Raw genomic sequence first — 6,714 nt, forward strand, 5'->3', positions numbered from 1 at the left:
AGGGTTCCTATGCTGAGAAGTTCCTAGACTCAGGGGAAGACTATTGTCAAAACACATTTTAACTCTACAAGGAATGTCAAGCACCGCACCCAACAAGGAGCAACCAGAGAGAGCAAGTCTTTCCCTACACTGAGACCCTGAATTTGGACTCCTAAAGTGCAAGGAAAATGTGTTTGTTAAAGCCACCCACGGTGGTATTTCTGTTACAGCCATTCCAGACAACCAAGACCTGCTGAATAGACCTGCTCCACAGGATTTTCTTGGCTGTAATCTTTATAAAAGCAGGATGTCAGCTTAGATCCACTAACTAGGATTTTAATAGCTAACCTTTTGGGTTGACAACTGAGCACACAACTATTCACCACCTATAAATTAATTACCCTTTAGAATGAGAAGTAAGATTTTCCAGGAATTTCCCTAGAATTCCCTCAAGTTCTGAGTTATTCTTAAAGCATTCTTTACTCATTATGATGAGTTTCTCAAACAATAATAAAATTGGTAAATAAACAGGAAACAGTAAACTTGGAGGTATTTACAAAGAATCATAGCCTATAGTAAATATTCAAATGAGAAAAATGCCCATAAACAGTATTGGGTAGTATATGAATAGACGGGGTCAGAACCCACCTGCTACCTATTTTTTAAAAAAAGTTTTACTGGAAGACAAATATGCTTGTTCATTTGCATGTACAGCCCTATGGCTGCTTTTACACTACAATGTCAAGACTGGTAGCTGTGACAGCTGTGGTTTCTATGACTGGGCCTCTAAGCCCAAAATATTTACTATCTGCTACTTTATTGCTAAAAGAAAGCTTCTCTGAGCCCTGCAGTAGCCTGCATGCAGACCTACTGGCAAGGTTAACAGCACTGCTCAGAGTATATGTCAAAGCCACTAACTTAAGGGCTGTTTTCTTTCATAAACGTATTTCATAGGATATTATTCTTAGGATTTGTATAAAACATGCTATGCATATAACTTTTTATTTCTTTTCTTTCCAAGAATGACTCACTAGTGACTGCAGACAAAGTCACGATTACACATTATAACAACAGCTACAAGCAGTGCTGAGTAGGCTCATACACGCTGTCCTGCCCAGATGCGTAACCCCAATCTTACCCTCCAGTGGGTCTGCTTTCCTGTTTTTTAATCTGATATCCACAGTTCTTCCATCTACTAATGTCACTATGCTGATTTTTTTTCTCATTCTCACAAGTATAAAATTGTTTTTCCATGTACCTGACATCTTAACTTCCTTTTGCCTAAATTTGGAAAAACATATTTCCCAAGAAATACTAAGAAGGAAATCCACTAGGAAACACTTTAAGTACATATTTCAATACTAAACAGGGACTAGAATAACAAAACACAAACAAGCTAGCCCATGGTTTATCTAAGGAAAGCAGTTTGCTACTTTCTTAGAAAAAACTTGAGAACAGAAATTCCATTTGGTTCAGCAATTCCCAAAGATAAGAACTGCAACACAAACAATGAACATCCATGTTCATTGTAGCATTATTTACAACAATAAAGATTCAAACCCCAAACATACATCAATGGACAAATGACTAAAGAAATTGTAATACATTCACACACTAGAGTATGTTGTTGTTAGGTGCCATCAAGTCAAGTATGACTCATAGCAACCCCATAAACAACAGATCTGAACACTGTCCTGTCCTGTGCCAACCTGACACACTGTAGCAGTCAGCTTGTCAATCCACCTGGTGGAGGGTCTTCTTCTCATTCACTGACTCTCCCCCATTTCCAGCATCATGTCCCTTTTGAATGAACAGCCCCTCCTAGTAACATCCCCATAGTAAGTAAGGCGAAGTCTTGTCATCTTTGCCTCCACAGAGCACTATGGCTATATGTACCCTCTCTAAAGCATATCTATTTGTTCACTTGTCTGTCCATGGGATGTTCAGTGCTCTTCTCCAATACCACAGTTCAAAGGCATCAATTCTTCCTCTGTCATCCTTATTCACTGTCCAGCTCTCAGATGCATAGAAAGTGACTGGAAAGACCATGGCCTGAATCAGATGCACCTTAGTACTCAAACTGACATCATTATTCCTCAATAACTGGGAGAGGTCTCTAACTGCAGACCTTCCCAATGCTGTATGTCTCCTGATTTCCTCACTGCTGGTACCAAGGGTGTTAACTGTGGATCCAAGCAAGAGGAAGTCGCTGACAGTCGCAATCTCTTCTCTAGCATGATGGATAGATGCAATCTATCATGATGCTGTCTATGGGTCTATGGTAAGAATCTTTGTTTTTTTGATCCTAAAATGTAATTCATACAAAGGCTGCATTCTTTGATCTTCTTCAACAAGTGCGTCTCTTCCTTCTTTGTTGGTGGTGAAAATCTTGCAATTCTGCTGCTGGATCTACCCAATTTAAGGGTGAAACTAGCAGATCATCTTGTGGATAAACTAACATGCCCAATTTGCATATTCTTACCTTATTCGCATATTCCCACCCTTCCACATGACAAGGTCAAATTCAATGGCTAGGAAATCCATTTTAAACAGAAAATTCTTCACACCACAGGAGCAGATGCCCAGATAGCAATCTCTCCTGGAAATTGTAGATATTTCCTGCAGAGAAGTTGGTGGATTTGAACCACCACGTGCCTTCAAGTTAGCAGTACAGCTCCTCACCACTAGGCCACTGGATTTTAATCAATAGCACTGTTATAAAACAAAATGTCTATGAATGCTTGTGTGAAAAACTAATATATTTTAACTATTTTTTAAAAAGAAAAAAAAAAAGTTCCTACCCAGTCAATTCCAAGTCATGGTAACTTCTTGTGTGTCAGAGTAAACTGTGTTCTGTGTGAGTTTCATGGTGGGTTTTTCTGAAGTACAGTAGACGGCAGGCTATTCTTCCAAGGCACCTCATATTGGACTTCAGAATAGCAGATGATCACAGCCACTAGCACGACTGGACTGCTCAAGGATGGAGAAGTACTGGGAAAGGTACAGAGCATGAAAACAAATTCCTTAGAATATTTTAAGGACAAAAATAAAGGTCTACCTCATAGCCTAGAGAAAGGATAGGCCAAAGTGGGAGGTGGGGGGGAGTGGTGGTGGTGGTGGTGGTGGTGGTAGTGATGGTTGAGTACCATCAAGTCAGAACCAACCCATACCTGCCTCTTCAGAGGGTTTTTAGAAGCAGTAAATCACACAGGAAACAAGAGCCCCTCCACCTCCAGAGAAGCAGCTGGTAGATTTGAACAGAGTTTTCTTACCACTAGGCCACCAGAGCTCCCGGCCAAAGGGTAAATGTAATAAATAACTATACAGTAAACTAAGTTTGAGATGGATTTAATGTCCAATGGGTAGAAAATCTTTCTCCTCTAGAATTTAAAGTATAATAAGGCTGACACTAGACAAACTTGCTAAGGATGTGGAAAGGGGAGTGTAAGAAACAATCATCCATTTAGAATTGTAAACTGAACTTAAGGTGATCTGCTTTTACTTTGTATCCCCAAATAACCTCAACTGAAGTGGTCCGGTGGCCCATTAAAGCCGTTCACATGTTCAGCCAAAGACACATTCACGTGTGTGCCAGAAGTTTAAGGTAAGACGGCCAATGATAAAACCTGAGGGAGCAAAGACAATAGGATGTGACGGCAGGGAGAGGGTTCTCAGCCCTGCCAACCACTAGCTGTGTAATCTCAGGCCACCTGTCCAATACAGTCTGGCAAAATGGGCATCATGACTGCTTACGGAGCTACCATGTGTGAAGGGCCAGCCACACAGCGGATGCTAATAAGTAGCAGCTCGTATTATAAGTGCACTATCTAGGAAGCAGCTGTACAAAGAGGGGAATATGGTGTAGACTTGAGAATCATACAAGTTATTAGATTGACTCATGAAATTACAGAAATTTGGCCAGTCTTACACACGAAAATGGCAATTTTTAAATAAGTGTTATAAAGGGCTCTGCAGGAAAGCCTGAAAGGAGGGAACATGAAAGACTGGAGAGTCCAATATTCATCCCCCAACTGGTGGCAGCTTAAGAGGAAATCCAGACACCAGATGGGAAGGCTACAGACTAAAATAGAATACCCCTTAGTCAACGCCTCTCTAGATAGGAGGTGTGACTTCAGGAAAGAGCAGATTTCAGACACAAATGTGCATCCACATGTATGTGTGTACACACACATTCCTCTCATTCACAGGTAGCCTATACACCTCATCCTACTTTCTCTTCCTCTCCTACTCCTGTTCTCTTCTCCCCCTTCTTTCTTTCCCTACACAAATCCCCATGGAATTTCTTGCTAATCAATTTGAGAAGAAAATACATATAAGCACTTTTAGTCACCTGATATTACTGATTGCCTCAAGCCTCTCTATGGGTCTTATGGCGCAGTCAGTAGCATAATGACGGAATTCAATGGATCTGCTACACTGTCTTTCTCACTAAGTGTTCTATGTTCCCTTCATACTGTAGGTGTTGTTTGTTCAAACCATAGAAGTCATCAAACTACAGGCATCAGTTTTAAAGATGTATATTTAAAGGCCCCACAGTATACTCAAATCTATGTAGCTCTACTGAAGCAGTATCTAAATATTTTTTTTTAAAAAAAAGTGTGAGGGAATGGATGAAGAGGCAAAGGTAAGAAAAAAGGAACGTGTCATTTCTTCCATTCCCTCAGCCACTTCTAAAGCAGGCATTACTGACTGACAACTAGATCATCCTCATCCATCAGCTCACTCCCGCACTGTGTATCCTAAACCCCAATCCGACAGCATTTCAGCACTCCTCATTACCGTGAGACATCCACATTTTAACTGTTGTCTCAGTAATGTGGTAATCCCTGATGATTGCCCTCACACATAATACTATGGCGGCTTTCATCAGTGATGATCTCAAAGCGCTTTTACAAGAGTTCACAGGGATGCCACCCACCTGGTCCAGGACTAGATTTTCTGGTTTTCTAATGGACTGTCTGGCATTTTGCTGCTTCTCAGCTTTACTCTAAGTTTCTTGTGTCTATTTATCTTCACTGGACAGAGACTTAGCAAAGTTTCAACCAGCAGTTCTTGAAATTGAGAACTCTCTGTATCTAAAATTCTGCTGTAGCTCCAACTCCTACTCTACCACTATGACCGGCCTATTTAAGTATCAATGGAATCCATGATATCGAAAATGCTAGCAAGATTAAAAATACTAAAATTTTCAAGCTCAGAAAACTAGAATAGCACATGTCTTTATCATTATATGGTTAAGTGTCTTTGCTAGGCTTAAAATCAAGATCATAGGCAGAAGAATGAAATACTTTCATGTGAGTAAACCAGGTTAGCATAAGCAACAGAGAAAAATACATAAATACATGTATAAAGGATACTAGAAGGAAAAATACTTGTTTCATAGCAACTGGCTTCATTTCAGTATGGTGAAAAGTTTTCCTCATACATTTATTAACAAAACAATATTTATGCCTGTCATACAAACTTGATTTTTTTTTTAACCAGGCCGTTCTCCCCAATTAAGATCCAACAAGAACAAACTGAATAAAAGGCAATTGACGTTCTTTTCCTAATTGGTTTATTATTTGCCCACAGGCATGTAGGAATTTCCAACTGCTTGTATCATGTGTAGAGAGAGCAACGTACTTAACAGCAGCAGAAAGACTCAAAAAAGTTATAAAAAGAAATTTTTCAAAGTATCATGTTACCTTGTCTGTCCAGTAGTTATTCTGTTCTCTTGTTGTCATTAGGGGCCATCAAGTCGAGCATGACCCAAACGACCCTATGAAAAACAGATCTGAACCCTGTCTACCCTGTGCCATCCTCACACCTCCTGACCCAGCAGAGCCCATTGCAGCAGTCACCAGGCCAATCCAAACTATTCTCACAACCATTCTAAATAAGTCATTCATAATCTGGCAAGCTATATATTTTACAAGAAGTTGTCGTTGTTGTTGTTGTTGTGTGCCGTCAAGCTGTTTGCGACTCATAGCGACCCTGTGTACAATAGCCCTAAACCCTGCTCTATCCTATGCCAATCGCACTGGGTCTGACACACCCATCCCAATTACCCCAGTCACTGAATCAATCCATCTCATAGAGGGTCTTCCCGTCTTGCGCCATCCCTCCACCCTCCCAAGCATGACATCCCTCTCCAAGGGCCTGTCCCTCCTTGCAACATGCCCAAAGTATGTAAGACAAAGCCCGAGAATCCTTGCCTCCAAGGAGTAGCTTGGTTTAACCCTCTTCAGAATGAATCTGTTCGTTTTCTTGGTAGTCCATGGTACCCTCAATACTCTTCTCCAGCACGACAGCTCAAAGGCATCAATTCTCCTTCTGTCCTCCCTAGTCACTGTCCAACTCTCTCATGCATAAGAAATGATTGCAAAAATCATGGCCTGTATCAGGCACTTCTTAGTCTCCAGAGAGACACCGTTGCTCTTCAGTACTTTAGAGAGGTCATTAAGAGCAGAATTTCCCACCGCAATACATTTTTTTATGTCCTGACTGTTGGTGCCAAGAGTGTTGACTGTGAAGCTGAGCAAATTGAAGCTGTGAACAATCTCAATCTCTTCGCCATCCATCTTGATGCTATCAATTGGTCCAGTGGTGAGAATCTTTGTCTTCTTGACATTGAGCCTCAGTCCATACTGAAGGCTGCAGTCCTTGACCCTCTACAGCAAATGCATGAAGTCCTCCTCGGTTTCAGGAAGGAGGGTTGTGTCATCTGCATAA

This window comes from Elephantulus edwardii, unplaced genomic scaffold (assembly GCF_000299155.1).
Source record: "Elephantulus edwardii isolate Elephantulus edwardi_28Jun2011 unplaced genomic scaffold, EleEdw1.0 scaffold00010, whole genome shotgun sequence".
NCBI classification, from domain to species: domain Eukaryota; kingdom Metazoa; phylum Chordata; class Mammalia; order Macroscelidea; family Macroscelididae; genus Elephantulus; species Elephantulus edwardii.